Here is a 24,218-nt window from a genome sequence, read left to right on the forward strand (position 1 = left end):
AAATATGGGATATGTCTGAGAAAAATGTTTTCTTTCTGTTACCATGGGCATATTGTCATTTAAATGAGGCTCTGAGAAAGCGACATAGCACTGGGGAAAATACACCAGCTAATCATTTATTCTTCCCATGTGTGTGACCTCTTAGCCTTCTGTTTACTTCCTGTAAGACCTCGAAGCCTCCATGCTTGTTCTTGTCAGACACTGAAAATAACATTTATCCCTCCTCTTTATATCCAGGCTCACAATCTGAATACCAATGACCAATTCACAGAATGCCACAAATGAAAAAAAGAAAAAAAAATCCCTAAATCTAACTTATGCTTCTGAAATTGAATAAAGTTCCAATGACTACACTTAGTCAAATTAAAAATAATTTCATTCTTTCAAATATAATAGCATTATTGAATATTATCTCCAGAATGAGAAAACATAGGTATTACTGTTAAATATAAAAGAGGGGAAAATATGCTAATGTACAGGTACTTGTTCAGCATCAATACAAACCATACTGATAAATGGACCAAGAGGATGTACCAGTACTCCCACATTATCCACAGGGAATACATTCCAAAGCACCAAGTAGATGCCCGAAACCACGAATAGTACCAAACTCTGTACTACAATGTAGTGCATTTCAGAGAATGAAGAAGATAGTCACTTACCTCTTTAATAAAGTAGACAAAACAATAAAAAACACTATTGACCCAGAGAGATGCTTTATGAGATAACTCATCATCCCCAATCAAGAAAGATGCATTATTAGAGTTCACTTATTTATTCAGTGCTTTTTAGGTACCTGTTTTGTGCCAGGCAATGTTCAAACCACTGGAAAACAAAACAAAACAAAACAAAAACAAACAAACAAACAAAAAAAAACCAGAGAACCAGAGACACAATAGGAGTGCAAGTAAAGTGGAAAAGCAGCACTGAAGGAATGAATAAGCAGCTTAATGTCAAAGGAACATTAGATTGGAAGAGAACAAGGTGACAATAGACATTGTTGAAGAGATAAAGAAGGACCATGCTATGAAGCTTTGCCTAAAAGTAAGGGATGCAGAGAAGGTGGTGAGTAGAGAGAAGTAGGGTTAAAGTCGTTGTGGATATTAATGATTTTTAAATTAAAATCCAAATTTAATTCAAATATCTAAATGCCAGTACCCAAAATAAAAATAAATGACACAAAGAAGAAGTCAAACTGCTTATCTCTCTTTTCATAAGAAAATACGAAGTACATGGGCAGCAGGGCTCTATAAGAAAACTGCTGTGGACAGTGAAAAGAAAATAAAACGTGGACATTTAGAAGAATTACCAGGGTCAGACTGAGGTGAGAGATCATAGACTTATTATGACACCAGTTTTCATAGTTTTGTGATTTTCAATAGCATTCAATAACCCAGTTGAAAATGCAACGCCAGATTGCTCAACTGAGAAAGGGTAAGGATTTTGCCAGATAGAAAAAGGAAGGAAAAGAGTAATACAGGGAAATAAAGATTTGTGCAATAGAGCTATTTGTGTTGTATACTAGGTATTGTTTGGACAGTAAGGGGAGGGAGAATGAGAAAAAAGTCATGGAAGAAAATGAGGTGGGTCAAGCTACTGGATATTGGTGGGAGGAAGAGAGAGCAATGTGATCATTTAGAGTATCTCATGATTTCAAAGTGGAGAAGTTCCAGGTAATACCAAGATCCAGAATGGAGGCAATGCCCGGTGGATAATATGGAAAGATGTGGAATGTCAATGAAGGTAAGGTGATTAAGGGATTTCTGCCAAGGATAATTGACTTACCTTACCTATGTACTTTAACCAATCCTAATGATGACAAGAGATATAAATAAAGGAACATTACCATACAGACTTCTAAATCAGAAAGAGTAATAAGGAAGATAATAGATGTCACTGAGGGGTAGATGGTGGTAATGTAAGTCAAGGCAAAATGAAAAACATATATATATGTATATATACACACACACATATAAAAATAAATATGAATAAAGTTATACATTAAGGTAAATTGTTATCATTATAAATTCATGATCATCTTGTCAAATATCCACCCGTACCTGCCCCCACAAAACAACCTAGATCACAATACATGACTCTGGTCCAAGATCTGTCTAATTTTATCCATAAACTTCAAATTTTCTCCACCTTGTTCAAACTCTACAGAGAAAATTTAAATTAAAAAAAATATCTAACTTACGGCTATAAAACCTAAATACCTGTTCAAATTGATATATTCTTTCTTTTCTCTGCTTTTTCTTTATAGGCAGTGTACCTTCTAGTCAAAGTCAACCAACATCCTATATATATGTGTGTGTGTGTATATATACATATATATGTGTATATACGTGTGTGTATATATGTATATATATGCATATGCATATATGTGTATATATGTATATATACGTATATGTATATATGTGTATACATAAATATACATATATACATACATATATATATATGTTCAGGGTACATGTGCAGGATGTGCAGGTTTGTCACATAGGTAAATGTGTGCCATGGTAGTTTGTTGCACAGATCATCCAATCACCTAGGTATTCAACCCAGCATACATTAGCTATTCTTCCTGATGCTCTCCCTCCCCCCACCCCACACCTTACAGGCCCTAGTGTATGTTGATCCCCCCCATATTTCTATTCACACCCTACTTTTCATAGATGTTTAAACATAATCAAAAGTTCCCAATTCAGAAAAGTAAAAGCTCTTTCAAACTTCTATTATTCTCCAGAAACAGCTCTACCTTTCTCTAAACCTTCATAGATTAACTCTTTGAATGAGTCACTCTGTCTCCATTTCCTGAACTCCTACTCACTCAACAAGTTTTTGTCTGGGTTTCACCCCTCATCACTCCAGCAATACATGTTTAGCTGTAATCACCAGTGATCTTCCAGTGTTCAAATCCAATGGGTATGTTTTACTTCTCATCTCAATTAACCTCTCAGCAACATCCAACAGTGATGATTACTTTGTCATTCTTATAAGACGTTTTTTTTCCTGGTCTTTAGAATGTGCCAGGTTTCTGTTGCTGTTTTCCTCCTCCATGACAATTCATTTTCATTCTTTGCAAACTCATCTATTCCAGTGCACTTTAAAAGTATTAGGATATGTCAAGATTTGTTCCTAAAATTATCTCCTTTTTCATTCTACGTTCTCTTCCCAGGGATTTGTAGCGATGCCAAGACTTCATTCCCCATCTATACCACCAAATTTTTATATCTCTTTCCTAGTTCGTTGCCGTTATCTCTTTAATCACATAGCCAACTGTTCAATCTAGAATTATGCTTGAATAAATGAAAGAAATACCAGTTTTTGTAAGAGGATAAAAGAATAATGATTTCTAGATATATCTTAGGAATTGCTTTTACTTTCCCTTCTTGAGTAAATTTCTATTCTTCCTTCAAGATCTAACTCAAATTCTAAATTATCTGTGATTAATTCCTGAGTCTCTTGTTCTCCCCATCTCCTATAGCAACATGCGCCTACTTCTACAACTGCACATAGCCCATGGTATTATAATTTATACATGTGTCTTCCTCCAACTCCCAGTATAGGATCTCCATAATGTCAAAATCAGGTTCTATTCATAATTTTCTTCCAGAATCTACTACTCTGATGTCTGGTAGGTGCTCAAAACTTTTAAGTGAACATTTAAATGCCAATAGACCAGTACTTCCTAAAATGTGCTCCAGGGTTTTCAAATATATATTAATAGATGCTCCCAGAAGGATGGATTCTGTGGTTAAATAAGGCCAGGGAAGTTTATACTAAATTCTGTTTTAGAGATGCTGATTCACATGTGAAGGACTATAAGAAGTTCTTAAAATAAAAAACTGTTCAACTTTATTTAATATTTAAATAAGGAAGATGTCTTTCTCCTTTCCTCTTTTAACATATGTATTAGCATTCCTCAAACAGTCTTTCTTTATCTCTTAACGTAGTTTGAATTTTAACTCATGAGGATCAGCAAAACACATATTAAAGAACCAGAGAGGATGGCACCTTCTCTTTGATCCAGATGCTCCATGATGACAAGATACAGGCTCTAATTTCTTTAATATAACTTTGAAACTTCTTAGTGGAGAAAAATTTTTTATCAACATGGCACTGCTATATATTGACAAATACATCAAATCTAACATATTCTTTTTGTGTTTTGTTTTCTACAAAGTCACTAATTCACATTGCCTAGCCATAAAGAATAGCAATATAATTACAGCCACATTCAAGTCATTGTTTTGTTTTGTTTACTGAAAGTGCTCTTTCACTTTTGATATTATCTTTTTGCTGATATAATTGCCTAAGCACCAAATGTACCACCATGCAGTTATGCAGGTAGCTTGAACAAAAAAAGCATTAATAGCTCTGAAACAAAATTTCCACTTCAAGCTCAAAATCCTTATCACTTTACTTTCAGAACATGTTGTCTAGTAGTTTGGATAGAGTACATTCAAAATCAGAATGTAAAACGACAGTCTTCCCCTAAATGGCTTTTATGCTATGTTATCTTCAATGTGTAACAAAGAAGAAATCTCTATTTGCCAAATAGGAACTTTTAATATATATCATGACAAACAACATTATATAACAATAGAGCACCCCTTCTAGTAATCAGAATTCTCATTAAGAACAACATGATAGCAAAATGACTCATCAGCTTGTTGTGCTCTTTTTCTATTTGGGACAAGTGTGGGGAAGTTACAAGTTGTTTATGTGCAACCCAAAATGACAGGCAAGAGAAGTTACTAAGCAACATTAAATACTTGCATTTTTCTAATCTTTAAAAGCTGTCCAAAGCTGAATAATCCTATAATATACAGGTAAGGAAAAGCAATGTGGGAGTTATGTTTTTGACAGAATGAAAATGTTTTGTTTAATAATTCTAAAATTCTGATTCACTATGAGTTCATCTGTTTTGGTCTTAAAAATTATTTCAGGTGTTTAAGCCTCTTCTACTCACTTTCACCTCTTACACTCACTGTCCACAAGACAGACAAGGTCTACAATGAAAACAAGGCATAATGGGGGTTTGCGGGTGGGGCAGGAGTGGTTCTTATGCCTCCTGAAACCAGCTTGTTCTCCTATTAATTATATTATTCCTATTGTGTAAATAGAATCTTTTGCTCATCTCAACAACAGCTCTTTGTTCCTTTCACAGCACTATCACCACAACAAAGTATGCACTTGTTTCCTTGTTTAGGTCTATTCACATCTGTCTTCCACCAAAGTGTAACTCTTTAGTACTGTGAGAACTTTTCCACCCATTCCTCTTCTTTCACCGATCCTGGCAGAATGCTTGACAGAGTAGCCCATCAATGACTGAAGGATGAATAGGATACAGGGCTGTGGTATAAGTAAGTACTTCTGTCTCCTACGGCATAGTTTTCATATCTCTATATGAATCTTAGACTTCCCAGAACTAGCTGAGTATTACTGACAATCTCCATCATACACACTAGGAAAGGCAAGACAAGTGAGAATTCCCCAGCCCTTATTTCTTTTCATTAAGGAACCAACAAACAGATTCCTTGGTTAAGAGCCAAACAAGAAACACTTCCTTATATTTTCTGTCTCAGCAAAATAAGTTACTGAATAAACTACAAACTCATCTTTTCTGCCTGAAGTTTTGTTTTCAGGTCAAGGATCTTGTTATGTTTTTCTATAGCACCTCTGTTTCTTCCTCCTTTCCAGTTCATATAATCCAAAGGGAGTTTGATCTAGAAACTAATAGGTTTCCTCACATCAGAGGTCATGTTTCCCAAACATGCTTAGGTACAAATAGCGGAGTAGTCAATATAGAGCAAAACAGAATATCTTTTTGTATATTAAATGATGATAGCCATAACTATGGTTTTTTTTTTTTTTTTTTTTTTGTATTTTTTTAGTAGAGATGGGGTTTCACCGTGTTAGCCAGGATGGTCTCGATCTCCTGACCTCGTGATCCACCCGTCTCGGCCTCCCAAAGTGCTGGGATTACAGGCTTGAGCCACCGCGCCCGGCCAGCTATAACTATGTTTTAAGAAGATCAGAGAAGAAAGAATGAAAGACCTTTCATCATCATTTTAGGTAAGAGAAAGGGAGTTAAAATTTCTGAGAACTAATTGCATGCCAGCTATTCTTCTGGGTAGTTTATGTGTGTGGGTTAACTTATGTATGTTAATAGTTACCACTTTTTATAGTTTAATAAGAACATTTGGGGCACAATGGTAAGTAATGAAATCTTACAAAGTGTTTATAATAATATTTAATAAATTTTGTTGCCTCAATATTTTATTAATATAAAACTAAGAAATATTTTTAGATTTAGATTTTATTTAGAACATTTTCTTTACTACTGATATTTTTTCTCTGAGACAATATTCCAAGTAAGTTGGAAATAATAGCTAATACTTTTTAGTGTTTATTATGTGTATTCTGTTTAAGCCCCTTACATCCATGATTAAATCATTTAATTCTATGAAATGGATTGCATTTTCATTATCACTGTTTTACAAGGAGAAGTCTAAAGCATAGAATTTAAGTTACTTCCTTAAATTCATCCAAAAAGTAAGGATTTTACATCCAGACAGTTTGAATGCAGAAACTAAGTTTCAAGTCAAACCTAAGAAAATGATGAAACTCAACAAAGCTTCTTTTCACACTGAGAAATTATAAATGGAGTTGACTTCTCCATACCCTTATTCACAATTCCATCTCATTATGAACAATCAAAACACAATACACAACTTGGGATTCTAAAAAAAAATGTGTATTATAAAGCACAGCCCAGCTGCCTCACTGGGGGAAACTCATTCCGAGATTACTCTATTGATGGAACTCTAAAGACATTTTAAATAGCTATGCAATTCTCATCCCATCTGCCCTTCCCCTGATTATTCGATAACTGATTCATGTGGATTAGAAAGAAGACTAAAATAGAATAGTTTGACCTAAGATGGTACTTTAAAAAAAGAAATGTATTTGGAAAGCCCTATGTGTTATACAGTTCACATAGATACAATATTAGAATAGTAAATGAAATAAATGTATAAAAACATTTAAAAATAGAATTTGAATGATCACATAACCTGATAATTTGTAGGACGGGGTTTCTGGATTGATTTTCCCACCATCAACCATCACTTTTCTCTAGTGGTAGTGAAGTCTTGAATGTCTACTTGCAGATATGATTCACAATTTACGAGCTATGACTGAATTAAAATCAGTGTGTTTTTCCTCAAGGGAAATAAGAGTTTAAGAAACAATTAAAAATCACCTTTTCACAACTTCACATTATTGTCCCATAAGAGCAAAATATCTTTGATGAGCCACTTATTCTACTATTTGGGTTTTTTCCCCCTCTGAAGATATGTTAATAACCTGAAACCAGAAAATATGTACCAGTAAAAATTTTGATTTTGTGATCTGGAAATAAATATTTTATCTGTCATATTCCAAAATATTGCCCCATGTATTCTAAATATATAATACCATAGAAGGTAATAAATGTGTTCTGAGTAATTTTATGCTAATCATGACTTCTACTTATTAAAATACACACTTGCTATCAGACATCATAGTTTTTATTTGAAAGCTAATTCTCTTGTCTTTGGTGGGCAGGGGGCAAAGGCTAAATATTGTAGAAGTGGGACTACCTATTCCTTCAGTGGATAGAATTAGAGCCTATAATAATACAGTTATTAAAAGAAGTGTTTATTAAGCTCCAATATTATATTAGACACTGTGTTAAGCACTAAACTTTCAAAGATAAATAAGTTTGAACCCCTTCCTCAATGTAGAAAACAGATTATTTCAATTCTCCGTGGCATATTCAATAATAAAGGCAAGCACAAGTTTCAGTGGAACCACATAGAAAAACTGTTGGGTCCGTGGCAGAAACCAACTAGATACCTCAAAGTGTCATGATACTAGAGTAGGAGATTAAAGGACAAAGACACATTATCAAATGAAACACATTAGCGTGCAGAGAGGGCAGAGGAGTTTGGGTGTCCAAAAGTAAATTACAAAGAGGCATATGTAAGCAGAGACAAAGAAGGTGCAACATTGTGTGAACTGTGGAGGGTTATAATAAGCCAGTGGTAGTTAATAGTGAATTTAGAGCCTTTTGGTTAGAAGAGTGGTCTCCAGAGCTAGACTGCCTGAGTTCAAACCCTGGCTCTATTCCTACCAGTTTGTAACTGTGACAAGTCACTTAACCCTGTTGTCCTTCAGTTTGTTCTTTTATAAAATGGGAATGAGGATAATAATAAAATTATCCCAAAAGGGTATGATCAAGATTAAATATCCAAGATATTTATAAAGGCAAATGCCATGTAGTAAGCACTCAATGAAAGTTACTATCAATATTTTTAGAAGAAGAAGAGAGCCAATGGGCAAGAGAGCTGATTTTAGCACCACATTCAAAAATCAACCCTGAAAACGAACTCTATTCCCAATCCTAACCTGAAGTGTCACAAATAACAAGAGAATGAATCAGGGCCAACAATGTGAATGTATTTGCAAAGCCCTGTCACCACGTACACATCTGACAATAACTCAGGAGCATCAAGTTAGTTTATGAAGCGTGTCCATTTCTTCTCTGATTTTGGAGGTAACAGCTTTTGTGCTCCTTGCATCTATAGTGATCGGCATATTGCCAATCAAAAATAACTGACTGAGGACATTGTGTTTCAAATTCACAATGCAATACAAATTCCCTGTTAAAAGGCAAATCCTTCATTTCAAATTGTTGACTCAGAAAATCCTTAAAAAAGAATTTCGGCTGTTTAAATTTAGCATGCTGAGAAAGACCAATCTTAAAATATTGTTTGGCTCTACGCCCATAACATTTTCACTTTATTCTTTGTTAGTGTTTGTCTTCTGTGATAAGAAGACAAGTGACAGTAATCATGTTAGTCTCTGTAACACTTCACATTTTACCTAAATGAACCATTTTGTTTTTATCCTCACCAGTTAAAGATGGCCTTTTGCTTCCTGGCACGTTTTCAGAAAGTGATTATGCAAGAACCAGTGATATTTCCAATTACTCTTTTACCTCTTCAGTCAGCATCTGGCCTTTCTCCCCCACTTTTCTTTGAATCATTGTTTTTCCACTTTTAAAAGGAGTATATAAAGGAGATTATCTGATGACAAGCATAATCTAATTTTTGTAATAAGACCTTACAACTATTTAAAGAGATGTTTTGAGTCTGCACTTTATCTGTGACTAAAGATCTCTACCCCACACACAGTCCAAAGAGTTTGTTATTTAGTGTCCCTCAGGACAAAGAATGTGGACATATTTTTGGACCAGCCTTCCACTATATGATTCCCTTATTTTCTTTTTATACCTGTCTGTGTTTAGATCTTCCAACTTTTCTCTTCCCATATTAACTGCATTATCTTCCTTCCTGGCAATGTCCCCATGTTCATTTTCAGAGTTTGTGTAGCCAGAGCAGAGCCTGAAATTGGAATGGTGAGTGTGCCAAGTTTGGATCTGGGGTCAATGCAGGTGGATTTCAGTTTAGGTGGATCCAAGGTTGGGTATCATCAGAGAAAGAAGACCACTCAAGCACTACCCACCCACGGCATCCACAAAACAATATGCTCAACCCCACCCCGATCCATAATGGAGTACAATTTTAATTTTTTTTTAAGAAGTAAAGCAATTAAGAATTAGAGTTAGTCACACTGAGTGGTTAATTCTAACCCAGCATTCACTAAATATGTTGCTTTCAGAAATTTGTTTATTCCCTCTGAGTTTGAGTTTTTTCTAAAGGGGAGAAAATGCCATCTCCCTCCTGTAGCTGTTATACCATAAATGAGAAGGCATATGTAAAGCTCTTGACCCAGTATGTGCAAATGCCACACTCAAAATAACCGTCCACTACTCATTCATTGTGTGATGAACAAAGCATATGAGGAAATAATCCAGGGCTATCAAGTAGTTGAACCTACTTTATAGTAAATACCCAAGATATTGACTGTGGTATTGGGACATACCATACGTGACTCACTTGGTCAGAATTTGCATTGGTGTTTTACAAGAGAAAGAAAATGCTATTGCTGGGAGAGGGGCAATAGGAATAGGCTTCCTCACAATTATTCCTAGAGTTTGCTCTGGGCAAGTGCTTCCCAGTTAGAGGTATTACTCTTTAGAGGATACTGCAACAGTATTGTGCATATATAAATACAGCTCTGTTCCTGAAGGCAGCTAGAAGTGGCATCCAGGAGAGGATCATCTTAAAATGTCATTTCAAGTCTATCCATCACATCACAGTCATTATTAGTAGACAGAATTAGATTTCGTGATCAGCAGCTATCTTCATCTGGCTTGTCTGGCTACGACTCTCCCTTCTTTCAATAGTGTGCAAGAAAAAGCATCAGTCATAGGATACTAGTTCAGATACTATCCCAGCAAAACTTACCAATGGTTTTAACTTAAATTGTTAAAACAATTTAAATAATTGTTTTATTATACAAGTGATTTTGATAATCTTCTTCTCAGTCAAAACAGGAGCTTTGCTTACCAGTAGGACAAGAAAGCATGAAGCAAAGGCATTGCCACCACTCAACTCCAACTACATAAGTTTCTATATTTTAAAAAATTTTGTCAAATTTTCATCAGTGATCTTAACCTAATTTTCCTTCTCTTTAGCTACATACAGGTTTCAGTTAATAATAGTTGACTCTAGAGTGTTAGGGAACTGCTTGCAAATTTCTTCCAACCATATTCTTCTATTCTTCATATAGACTTTTTCGTTCTCTTTCTCATTGGTGTCAAAAAAATTTAATCACCCTCATGTATGCACTATTGTAGCAAATATATTTCCTGAATTATATTTTACTCAGTGATTCACAAAGTCACATGTAGACTTTATGCACAGGGCTACTATGTATGTGTGTGGAATGGATCACGTATAACAAATTGGGTTTTCCAACAATGCCAAAAAATATTAAGTAAGCCTTTATACCTAGAGATCCTCATGATGAGTAGAAAATTAGCCAACACAATTCCAAAGACATTCTTGACATGTTTTATTTTTGGTAAAAGCATGAAATTTGGGGGATTAGAGAAAAAGTAGCACAATTGAAAACTGAAATTATAGGATAAGAGTAGTCCTTAGTTACCTATTTTTCTAAGGACAGATTATTTTAGAATTACTTTGCTTTTCACAATTGTTATTTCATAAAATTTGAAGCCTTCTTATCCTGTGGAATTTATGCTAGCCTATGGACGTATCCAGATTAAAATCCTACATTCTCTTTTAGGTAATTTCTGTTTTGTCAATAATTTTTATTGGAGAAAAATGTACTAATACAGTGTTTTCTCCAATGATCATCTAACTAAGTCTAACTTTTTTGTGTAATATCTCCTTTCTGCTTGAGGGATTCCCCACCACTCACAACCACTATAAAAATCTGGTGAATGCGTCAGGACCTGGTTAGGTACCCCAACATTTTTAGATTAATTATTTCTGATCTCTTTTCTAGAAAAGACCTTCAGTATTCTGCTTGCATTCATGTTTATTCGGTCATTTGCTTTACAATGGACTGGTCCTTGCTGACCTGTTTTTAGAAGAGTTGGTTATCTGCAATTTGAGCAACCAGTTGAAGTTGTTTTTTAAAAGTTTTAAGCCTTCGTTTTCTGCCAGTGAACACAATGCTGCTTGGTTTCTAAGTATAGAGCCATCTATGTAAAAACCTCCACTTTGAAATCACAAGAAAGAAACTGTTCAGCAAGTGGAGGAGATTATTACAGCAGGAAGAAATTGAGGGAACCCTCCATGTGACACTCACTAAATAGTATTTGAATGTTTATCATATCATCAGTGTGGCCTAGGCTGTTGCCTAGCAGTTATCTAGAGACCTACTTCACATTTTATTTTAATGTAATAAGGTAAATCAAAGACTTTTGTTTGCTTGCTTGCTTGTTTAGTTCACAGATTAGGAATAAATCTGGACTGGAACTTGTAACAATTAACTAGGGCATTTGAAAGTCTAAGCCAACCTCTTTATGAATTACCTTTTGAAAAGACAAGCTGCTATCTCATTGGTAACTTTGAGGAGACCACTCTTGGAATTAAATTTAGAAAACATTTACCAGTTGTGTTGCCTAAAATCACAATGGACAGGGCACTTTCTGCATAGCTAATACACAAGCGGCATCCGCCTGCAAATCACAGAGCACCCCTACTATAGCATAACTAGGACAGGAGTCAGGGAGACGAACCGATTTAACATTTCACGGAGAATTCAAAGCTATGCTTCTCTAACTTTCCTCCCCATTTCTTCTCAGCTTCCCTTCCCCCGCACCACATACCCAGAAGCCACTCAATTTGCCAACCATGTCCAGTTTAACTTACTGCAGTGTGATGCAGGCGAAAGCTGGGCGCATCTCTGAAGCGAGAGCCACTGCTTTTCCGGAGAGGAACTGGGACTAGCCAGCTCTCAGGATCCTTTCCAATTCACACGCTTCCCGCACAGTAAGAAGGCTCCCACACAGCTCGGCTTCCCCAGAGGAGTGGAGCTTCAAGAACTCTGCTCACAGCATCCTCCTCTCCACTGCCACCCCCTTCCAGAACACCCGGCCCATTGGAACTAGTGTCTGAAAGATGGAAATCTACTTCCAGGCAGCAACACAGGCTGCCTGCAGTTCACCCTTCTCTGATCATTTGCAACTCAAAAACAGCGGAGGCTGAAAGACGTAGGTTTCCGGAGCCTGAAAGTCATCTTTGGCGTCCCCCTTCCCCACCTCTCACTCCTCCCACTTCATCCCCGCTCCTCTATCGCGGCCACCCCCCAGTCCTCCAGTCTCCCACTCAAGCTAGCTATCACAAATGATTATTTTATCATCCAAATCAGTAAGCAGCTGAAGGAAACAATTTGTCAGAGATGAAATACCTGTTGTCCATGACTAACGCTCTTCTTTAGTCTCTCTTAGTCCTTGATTTATGTCAAGACGCGTTGATATCGGAAGTCTGTGCTGTGTGTGTGTGTGTGTGTGTGTGTGTGTGTGTGTGTGTGTGTTGAGGAGGAGGCGATTTGCGCGGCTGCGAGAACCAGCCCTGCCTATCTCTGGCTGCCGCTTCTCCAGCTGCTGTTGCTACTCTTGCTGATGGAGCTCAGGGGAAAACGAGACAGGGAGACAAGGCTATACAGCTGTTTAACTGCTGGTCCAGTTATAACAGGGGAGGAGACGGTGCAGGTGAGTGGCTGTTGAGACAGTGAGCTGGATTCACTGCAATTACTACCACTCAGTATACATCTCAGGCAGGAAATATGATACCTGTCTCCCCTCTCCTTTCTACAACTATAGTCCTTGATGGGTCATTGTTCAGCAACCATCTGCCTAACCCACTTCTACCAATTGTAGCAGCTGCAGACGTTCTTGCTGCATTCTGGCTTGGTAACCTTGGAGCAGGTGACTGGAGGATGGATGAAGTAGAAAGGCGGTTAAATATTGAGGGAAACTCTATGTATGTGTAACCAATCAGGGCACAGATAAAATTAACAATTTTGAGCCATGTGTGTAAAATAGTGTATTAGGGTAAGAAAAATGTAAGTCAGTCAATAATAAAAATTTTTGTGGACTGTGTACAAACCAGACAGTTATTAAGCAATATGCTTGCCAACTTACACACAGGGTATCTTGACAGAGAAGTCCCTTGGTTGCTCTTAACTTACCTATATAATATTCTCAGTTATTTCAATGCATTAACATCTCTTCTTCAGCTACAGACTCTGGTAAAACCAACTTGTTTCTGTTTTCTGTTAACTTTCATTTGCTCTCCTTATTGGCTGCTCTCATTAATCTCCAACATATTCTCATAAAAAATATGACATTCAGCAGAACTAAGAAATGGAAGACGTTCTCAAATCCCCCAAAGAATAGAATACTTCTTAATTACTAGTAACATTTGCTGTAGTAATAATCTGTCTTCTCTTTCTTATTCTGTAGATTGAGTAATCACGAACAACCCCTTCTAAATACATACACACACACTCCGCTTAATTGAATAGTACTTTTAATCCACTTTCAGCCTCCAGTTGTCTGAGCTAAAAATAAACTTAATTCCTTTTGATTTCATTTGTAATGCACACCTTTAATTATTTCTGCCTCTGAGTACTTTTCATATTGGCCATATTTTTTCCCAGTTGTTAGGGCTTGTGTAATCAGGGTTAAATTAAACATAGGGGAACACAGAAAAAAAGAAAGTATAAGAAAAGACCCAGAAGGAAGAAAAGAACCCAAAAGGATTAAATAATATATCTTTTCCTGATGTGTTTATATTAGAAAATTACTGCCTTTAGCTAAACAAAGACCAGTTAATGAGCAAAGCATTTATTAATTATCCAATAAATATCAATTTGCCAAAGCCAGTCTAACTTCAATTTTAACAGATTTTGTCAGAGCCTAATTTTTTTTAAAAAAAAATCATATAATACCTTAAATGCAAAGAGTATCCAGAATTTTTTAACGTCAAAATTCTAATTAAACATGATGCCAAATAGCTGTTATTTTTTCTCTTCATTTGTTGTCTGTCCATTAAATAATTATTATATCACACACTTAATATTATTAAGTCTAAAGAGTACCTGTTTTATACCTGTGTACACTGCAGTGTAAGGAAGTAGGCAAAAGAAGTCTCTAGCACATAGAAATACATTTTGATACAAAAGGCCAACTTTATCCACAAATGGTACAAATTTAAACTTACCCTGCTCCACACATTCATTCCTTACTAGAACTAGCAGGATCTTACCATTTATAGATTAGCAGGGTTTTCTTTTTGATTTTTTGGTTATTGTTTTTTGTTTTTACCTTTACTCCTATTTTGAAATTAAATAATATTTAGGAAGAGCACTAACACTTTAAACATTATTGAGAGACATAATTTATTAGCTATCTTCATTCTAAATAAGGAGTCTAAACATCTGGTCTGGGTAGAGATGGAAGAGCCACAACATGTTAAAATAATTGGTAATGAGTATTTAGCATCTATCTTGTTAGTTGTTTTTTTTTTTTTTTTTTTTTTTTTTTCTCCCACAGCTTATAGCATTACTAAGATCCACCTTAAAAAAAAAAAAAAAAAAAAAAAAAAAAACAAAAAAAAAAAACACTCTCTTAAAACTACAAGATTTGGTAACAGAGGAAGAAAATTTTCAGTTAAGGATTGATGACTGAATTTTATTCCTGACTCATAACTCAAGATTTTCCACTTTGTGGGAAAACTTACAAATCACTCCCTTACAACACTGTGCCCATTTCTCCAAGATGCCTCTCTGCTCCCATCACTATATTATCAGAAACTTCATGGGAATCTGTTCATCATTCATCAATCTAAAAAATAAGTAAGAGAAAAATGAACTTGCTCTATGAACACTCATTTGTCAACATAATCATCAGTTTGTGAAAATACATAGAAAGGAATCATATTAATTTTCATCTACATCTCCTTCATCATCAAAACAAGTATTCCCAAATTAAATTCTGTACTTTAATGACACTCTTTTACTGAAGAGAACCCAAAAGTTTGCAAACTGTACAACAGTAGAAGCAAGCTATGTTTGCTTAGTTCATCCATGTGTCTCTAGCATCTATTAAACTGCTTAGAAAGTGGTATGTGCACAGTAAAATAACTTTGGAATAAGTGAGTGAATGAATTAATCTATGAGTGCAGGGCATTGGGAAGATAAGTGAGCTGGAAATAAGGGTGTTTGAATTCTTTTCGTCTTTTTTTCTGCTGCTAAATAACTGGCACTTTAAGGATGTGATGCACTTCTCAGGGTTTCCAAGTGTCCTTTCATGTCTATCACTCACAGGCTCCACAAAACTGCACAATAATGCCTATCCTTAAGATTCCTCCAAAATGAATTTTCTACTATACAGATTCAATCAATAAAGTTATCTAGAATCTAATTTCCTGACCATTTTCAAGGTCCTATTTAATCCCTAAGAAATGCACAGCTCTCTACTCCCCTTTGACTTCTATATCCCTACCTAGTCTTGTGATTACTGGACTAGAGCCTTAAAAAAACAGATTGTTACACATTTATGTGTGCTTGCTCCTAAAATGTTAGTCATATATCAAGGATTACAAGCAAGACAACTTTCATTTACCTTTCATCACTCTTAATAAAGTAATTCTTAAACAAACAAAATAAATGATGAGAGATAGAGCTTAAATTGTAAAGTATCAGAAGTTATTGAAATTAGATAGAAATCTATCATTTTTGTTTTTGTTTTGTTTTTTTGAGATGGAGTCTCACACTGTCACCCAGGCTGGAGTGCAATGGCATGATCTCAGCTCACCGCAACCTCTGCCTCCCGGGTTCTAGCGATTCTCATGCCTCAGTCTCCCAAATAACTGGGATTACAAGCGCATGCCACCATGCCCAGCTAATTTTTGTATTTTAGTGGAGACAGGGTTTCACCTTGTTGGCCAGGCTGGTCTCGAACTCCTGACCTTGTGATCCACCCACCTCGGTCTCCCAAAGTGCTGGGATTACAGGTATGAGCCACTGTACTCGGCCTCCAGAAATCCATCTTTAATCACAGCACTTTATGTAAACTGGTGCTTAAAAATTACTTTGTCATGTTAATTTTATTTAACAAACATTTATTAAACATCTATTATCTGCAAAGCATTGGGAAAAGAAACATAGTTCAATAGGATATAGCTTTGTCTTTTAAAGAATATACAATCCCATAAATAAAGGTATTCTCACTTTAATTTTTTATATGAGTATTTTATCTTTCAAAAAAATTAAATTGCTCAATAATTTAAATCCTCACCAACTTTGGCTTTAATGATGAGAGGAGAGCTACTTCCTAAATTTAGCAAAGTGTCATATGGGAACTTTTCCACTGGTTTTAAATCAATGAATCAGTGGGACATAAACTGGAAGGCTAGGAGAGATTCAGAAAAGACATGATATTGCGCTCCCCTTGAAAAGAATAATGATCATAAAATATGGGATTTGATAGGCCTTCGGATCTCTTTGGGTCCAATTATCCTCTTTTACAGGAGAGGAAACTAACAAAGTAGATCACCGTCACTTATTTCTGGGCAGGCCATTTACAGGTCTTTCCACTGGACTTCCTGGCATTGTCACAAAACAGACCTGCTTCAATTCCCAGCTAGGTCAATTACTGGCTCTATGACCTTGGGAAAATAATTTTTTCTACACCTTAGTTTCCTCACCTATAAAATGAGGATGCCTATAGGACCTACCCCACAGAGTGGTTGAGAGAATCAAATAACGTGTCATGTGTGAAGCACATAGCACAGTGCCTGGTAGTGTTCTGCGTGTGCACTTACATGTATACGTGCATGAATACACACACGTGCACAGGTGTAATGGTTTTCGTAACTGTGTACCCTATCTTCATTGAAACCATAATTTCTGAAGTTAATATTTAAGTATATGACTTTCAAATTATTCTTATTTCTTTATACATAAAATGTAATTGAATGGTGATGGCAGAATCTGAATGATTCTTAGGGGCAACAAGCTTATTGTTGACCTAGTAGGCAATTTTTTAAATCAGAAAGCGAATTCTTCCTCTGCTTCAGTGAAGGTACCTGGTATTATAAAGTGGTCTGAGCAATGATACATAATATGAATTAGTGAAGAAGATATTCAGTCAAACTTTCTGAGGCACCCACAATGTGTGAAGTCCTAAGCTGGACGCATAATTAAGGAATCACAGAAAATGCAGCAAAACACGATTTAAAGTACAGCATAGAAATTCTATGACAGAGAAATTGTAACTGTCCAACTGAAATTTTATGTGGAAAATTAGCAGGCTGTAATATAGCCCAGCCATTTATTTGGCTGTCTCAGTGATGGATGTGGAGTAAACTATGATTGATTTAGCAATGGTCATCTACACAGTGTTCCTGAAAATGTCCATGTTTTATATTGCATGACCTCACTTTATTGTTTAGAACAATGGTTTAAAAAAAGAGAAGGCATACATATTGTTGTGATTTTTTATTTTATTTTATTTTTTGAGAAACTACATACGTCTATTTAACTAGTTCTTCTATACCCACTCTAACCCTTGAACAATATCCCATCATTCTTCCTAATACTCTGGAGGTAATTTATGTGTCTCTACATTAGACTTACAGGCCAAATTATATTCATATTTACACAGAGCCCTGCACACAGAAGGCACACAAAAGATTTTCAGTTGCATTGATATGGACTTGAATAAAATAATCATTTTAAATGTCAGTTTTGAAAGAAAACAGATAACCTTCATCTAATAGCTAAATCTTTAAAACACCATGCTATAAATTGCAAGCAAATAAATACATTAGCTTTAAGCCATCTGAATGATTAAATCTGTTTACAATTATATTGTTTACAATTTAGAGAAGAATGCCTTAAGATAAAAGCAGATTTTTTTGGCAGAGTTGGGGAGGGTTTGAATAGCTTTCTATACCTTATATGTGATTTAACCTTAAAGTTATTTTTTATTAAATGAAATATTACATTTCTGTAACTTCTATATAGACAGATAACTTTAAAGGAAGAGTGGAAAAATTTGTAACAGTAATGATAGCCTCACACAGTATGCATCAAAATGCATATACATATAGACTGGTTTTGGGGTGACTTTAACAAAGCACTTTGTTGAAAAAACAGATGCTATATAATTGTGGAAACTTAATAACAAAATTCATTATCATTATCTTCACTGTTGTAAATCAGCCATCTGTGTGGTATTTGTCCTTGAAGTTAGTTTGAAAGAGTGAGGATGCATTTCTTCAATTAACCTTCTCAGTCTATGACTGGCTGGAAGATAAATACGGATATTAAAATAATAAAATGTATTTGTAAAATAGAAAGGCTCATTCTAAGCCTCAATTAAATGTCCTTAAAATTGAACTCTTATGTTTTTAGTGATGACTTTCTATTGTACATTCCCTGCATCCAACTTGAAGAATTGAAGAAGAAAAACTTAATCATGTATGTACTGTGCAGCTCACACAGCTATGTCTATTAAAGCCAATTGGTTTCATCCTACAGTGAATAATGTCTTTATATTTTAACCATGTTTTAAAATGTCAGATTCTCAAAAAAAACTCAGCATAAAGAAAGACATGCTGAAAGAGGGGGTGTTTTGTGCAATGTTGCCTTTTACTAATCATTCTTATATGCTTTTAATAGCCTCTTTACTCTTATGAATATCAATATTATGCAAGCACTATTGAGATTTAGCTTCATAGGTCTTTTTAGGGTGTTGTTAAGAAGCACTTTAATAATTCATAGAAATGTAAATAAAATTGTTTTTCATTTAACATGTTTAAAATCGTTATACCTAGCCCAATGTTTAAAATTGAGGTTTTTGGCTAGTATAAAAATTTAAATCTGCAAATGGCCTTTATCACATGTCAGATTGCAAAATCAGAATACATTGCATAATTGAAACAAGGATTAAATATATATTTAAAAATGAGTCACTTTATGCCTCAATTGGGATGACCTGAATTCAGAAACCATATTTGTCCTGGGTGATTTATCTAATAATGGCTTTGGAGGTTGAATAGTTTTTTTAATAAAACATTAGCATATAATATGTATTTTTAAATCAATAGAAACTGACATCAAAATTAGGAGGGGAAAATTATGTTCCATTGGGATAATCTTGGGACATTATGTCTTAATGATGCTTTAAATAATCAAAACCATGTATTAGCTGGGCACGGTGGCTCACACTTGTAATCCCAGCACTTTGGGAGGCTGAGTCAGGTGGATCCCTTGAGGTCAGGAGTTCAAGACCAGCCTGGCCAATATGGTGAAACCTTGTCTCCACTAAAAATACAAAAACTTAGTTGGGCATGGTGGTTCATGCCTGTAGTCCCAACTACTTGGGACTAGTGACTAGTGTAGTCCCTAGCTACTCAGGAGGCTAAGGCTGGAGAATCGCTTGAACCCGGGAGGTGGAGGTTGCAGTGAGCCAAGATTGCATCATTTTACTTCAGCCTGGGTGACACAGTGAGAAAGAAAAGAAAAGAAAAGAGAAAAGAAACAAAACGAAAAGAAAAGAAAGGAAAGCAAAGGAAAGAAAAGGAAAGGAAAGGAAAGGAAAGGAAAGGAAAGGAAAGGAAAGGAAAGGAAAAGAAAAGGGGAAGGAAGGAAAGGAAAGGAAGGAAGGGAGGAAGGAAAGGAAGGAAGGAAGGAAGGAAGGAAGGAAGGAAGGAAGGAACCCTATATACTAGGAGACTAGAAGACATACACCTTTATGGAAACTTTTTGTTTTCCTTTTTGTCCACCAAAATTGTTCATTTTAGTGAGAAAAAAATACTTTTATGTTAGGATTTAGTCTACGATATATAATCAAGAAGTAACATCTTATTTAACTATTATAACTATCTTATGAAGCAGATACTCTTATTACTTTCAATTTTCAGATGAACGAACAGAAGTACAAAGAACTTAACTAATTTATCCAAAGATATACAGTCTGTGGGAATGACAAAAGCACTGAATCTCTCTAATCTGGCTCCAAAGTTCCTATTCTTAACACCTCTGCTATATCGCCTCTCCACTTTAAAGAGACAAATAAATTCAATATTTGAAATTTGAATGGTGAGGGCAATACAACAGGTAGTCGATTAATCTATGTTTAATCAGTATAGAATATCACTAATGCTTGGAATTTTGATATTTTGTATTAGCTTTAAATCACCTGAGGGGGTGATAATCTAATAACCTAATTAAACTCCAAATTCAAGCTTTCTTTCATTTTTTCATGTTGTAATCCATCTCAAGCATATGCATATTTAATGCAATGTATAGTATGTATCATATACTTTATGCCAAAGTAAGAAATAACTGTATACAGTCATTAATACATTAATCTTTATATATATATTGACCTTACAATGTATACATGTAGTAAGACAAGTTATGTTGTTATAGTTATCAATTTTTTATAGTGATTTCCAATTACAGTATGAACTCATTGACAGAATGGCCACATTTTATTTGCTTATCTTTAATTCTTTGAAAAAAGTAATAGAATTAGAAGCACTACCAAAATTATCACTGTATCAATAAGCGTAGTTGTGTAAGGATCTGTCCAAATGCTGAAAATATTTTAAATAGTTGATCTTAAGTTATTTCATAGTTTGGTGTTGTAGTATAACTATTTATATTTTCTCATTTTTTTTCATTGGGCTTAGGATAATTAATTATACAGTATATTTATTATTTTAAACATTTTTCAATATCATTAACATATAAGCTCTTTAAGTACCAAGATTCTCAGAGTTTTTTCTCCCACTATAGCTCCAACACTAGTTCAATGCCTGGAGCTTTGTCACTGAAGTTTAATGATTTATTAACTACCCAAGTGTAAATTGAATTAACAAATTCAGGAACTGTTGATAGATCTCTTCTTTTTCTGTGTTTCCCTTTAAAAAACAGACTGGCTTTTTCAAATCTATATCACCTGAAAAAGTGTATGTGTCCACCTGTGGTTTTCACAAGTGCCTTAGCCATAGGGAAAGCATCCGGGTACTATGATCCAGGACAGCAAAACTGCAACAACACTGTTTCATTTGATCTCAGATGGGAGACCAAAGATGTGCAAATAAAAATGAAGGCAATTAGTAAAATTAATGGACCATTCTATGTTATAGAGTTTCTAACTTCATTTACATAATAACATGTTAGAATATTATCTGTCAATAAAACAGTATGCAGATGCAAGAAAAAAGGAGTCTGGCTAATATCTAAAATGTTTGGACTATGTTCAAAACACATCTGAGTTCTGGTTGTTTTGTACTTGTTTTAGTTTGTTTGCTTCTACTCAGTGTCCAGTGCCCTTCTTCTGGTAACAAATTTTGATTTTTCTTTGAATGAAATTTTATTGGAATATAAATAAAGGCAACTTTGTTTCCAAGGCCAAGTGGACATATATGAGATGAAATGGATTCTCTGTCTGGAAATTTAAGCTTTCCAAAGCATTCAAAGCTGTTGGAGGTGATAAATTCAAGAAACATCCTCATATGTTGCATATCTAGATCTCCAAATAGGCCTATTTCCTAATGTTTCTAAGTCTAGTCCTACGGTGGTTTCTTTTAGTCAGTCAACTACTTCATATTTGTTGAATATTATAATTTTGCATCAAGTAAGCAGAATTTATTTAACTTTCCTGCAATAAGAACATTAGCAGTTAGATCAAGCAACAATGAAACATTTAGAGTGTGCCTCAGAGGAATGAGTTCACTGGGGGACTGGTTGGGGCAATTCATCCGATGGTAATAGGTAGAATGTGCTGGAACAAAATGAGACAAGTACTTGGAGGATCACGCAGGAGGCTGTTAATAGCTTACATGAGAAGCCAGACCGGTTTTAAAGGAGTTAAAATAAAAAGTATTTAGTGTTATGTAGATTGAGCCACAAAATTCATCAATATTTCTTTCCTTAGCTTCAACAAAGTAGGACTAAGCGGATGCCAATGTCAAGGCTAAATATTGTAGTGGAAATCTGTCATCATAGGTTTTATCACTTATGTCATTTTATGATGTCAATTGTGGCTCCAGGCTCCATTTCTCTTGTAGGGTGCAGAGTTTCCCACACATATGAGTGTCCCATACGTCTACCTCTTACCTACAGACAGACCATCTTTCATATTGCCTTGTACAGAAAATACTTCTCTGTTCCTTTAAGTTGTCCCTCATTATTTTAAATGAATGTTCCTTATTTCACTTGTCAAAGATAATTATTCTCCCCCATGTCTTTCAGATTTTGTGGTTCTCTTCAAGTGCCCCACTTTGTTCAACCTTTCTCATAGAAGATGTCATTTCCTTCCATTTCATCAAGACATGTGGTACTGGTTGGCACTCTTCTTAGCTTTACCAGCCTCATTCATAATGTTCCAGCATTGTAGATCAGTGAGTCTTCATACTACTGTCCTGTCATTCACCTTTATACCCTTACTCAAGATGTCTTCTCTGCCCTGAAACATTGGTGATGCTGTGACCTTTCCTTGCTTTGTTTGGCACACAATAACCCCTTATGTCACATTCAGCTCTGTTCTCTTCTCCTCTGGAAAATATATGATTTTTCCCCTCCTGTTGACTCCCTTTGCACATGCATACTGAGCAGTTATTCTGTTTTCACCATTATGGCACTTTTTACATTTTCTAGAAAATTTCTGTGAATGCTCCTGTTGCTCCCACTAAAACATGTAATTTCTTGAGGTTATGTATCCTAATCATCATAATATTTATTATCTTTGAGTAAGAAAATTGTGTCCTACGTGCTAGATATTGTGCTAATCACTGTAAATACAAACACAAATGCCACATATTTCTCTGACGTTAAGGACCTTTAGGTGAAATCCAAGAAACAATTCTAATATTTCAGAGGAGAGTGATAACAATAGGAAAAGTAGGTATGGAAGAGCAAAGAAGCAGGCAAACTAAATTAAAATGAGAAGAAAATGACATGGAAGGTTTTCCTAGGGTAGCTGACATTTGGGGAGAATTTTCAAGGATGACTTTGTAGATAAAAAATAATGGTAAAATCTTTTGACTTGTACTTTCCACTCACTCCAACATATAAAGGGCATGGAAGTCATCACTCTCATGCACACATCAAGAAAAAGCTAAACAAGCTAATCAATAACTTTTCTTAAGTTAATCAACAAATGGAATTCACAGAGTAAACTACTACCCACAAAATCAAAGCGGCAAGCAAACATAGAGAATCACAGCTGAGATCAGCTTACCTAGAAGAAAACATTTGAGCAAGTAACTGGTATTAATAATTAAATGTAGCCCTACTAGGTTCTCATGGTGAAAATTGGAGAAAAATTACTTTCCCTCATACTTTAGGGAGAGGAAGGGAAAAAGTAATTGTTTTAAAATATCACAGGGGAAATTAATGATTTTGAAATAAGTCCATAGTATTTATAATGAAGAATTGCTCTCAAGAGAAATACTTTGCCAGAGCCTTCTCTGACCTGGAAAAATATCAATTAAAAAGTTCAGCTCCATCATCCCTTCTTGTTTCACATAAGGGGAAGGAAAAGAAAGGCTGATATATGGATCTCAGGTCTCTGCCAAAGGAATCAGACCCACTAAGAAAACTGAGATTTAATCATGAGATTATAGAAAACTACACTCCCAAATACTTAGAACTTCATCAACAGGGCTTACCACTGAAAGAGCTACAAGATACAGACTCTAATTAAG

The 24,218-nt window shown here is 35.2% G+C and overlaps 1 protein-coding gene across 12 annotated transcripts in view; it reads right to left on the reverse strand.

The window, feature by feature from the left end:
• The window catches only part of DGKB (diacylglycerol kinase beta), an 808,853-nt gene extending 795,430 nt beyond the window's left edge, over window positions 1–13,423 (reverse strand). For 5 of the 12 annotated variants that reach the window (XM_017956905.3, XM_017956903.3, XM_017956902.3 and 2 more), the window contains exon 1: window positions 12,898–13,423. The gene's annotated coding sequence lies outside the window, so the exon portion shown is untranslated. Of the gene's footprint in view, window positions 1–12,359; window positions 12,779–12,897 lie in introns of those variants that run through there. The other 7 variants (XM_021935280.2, XM_021935278.2, XM_021935281.2 and 4 more) reach the window with 4 other exon arrangements.
• Between the last annotated feature and the right edge of the window lie 10,795 nt (window positions 13,424–24,218).

This window comes from Papio anubis, chromosome 4 (assembly GCF_008728515.1).
Source record: "Papio anubis isolate 15944 chromosome 4, Panubis1.0, whole genome shotgun sequence".
NCBI classification, from domain to species: Eukaryota; Metazoa; Chordata; class Mammalia; order Primates; family Cercopithecidae; genus Papio; species Papio anubis.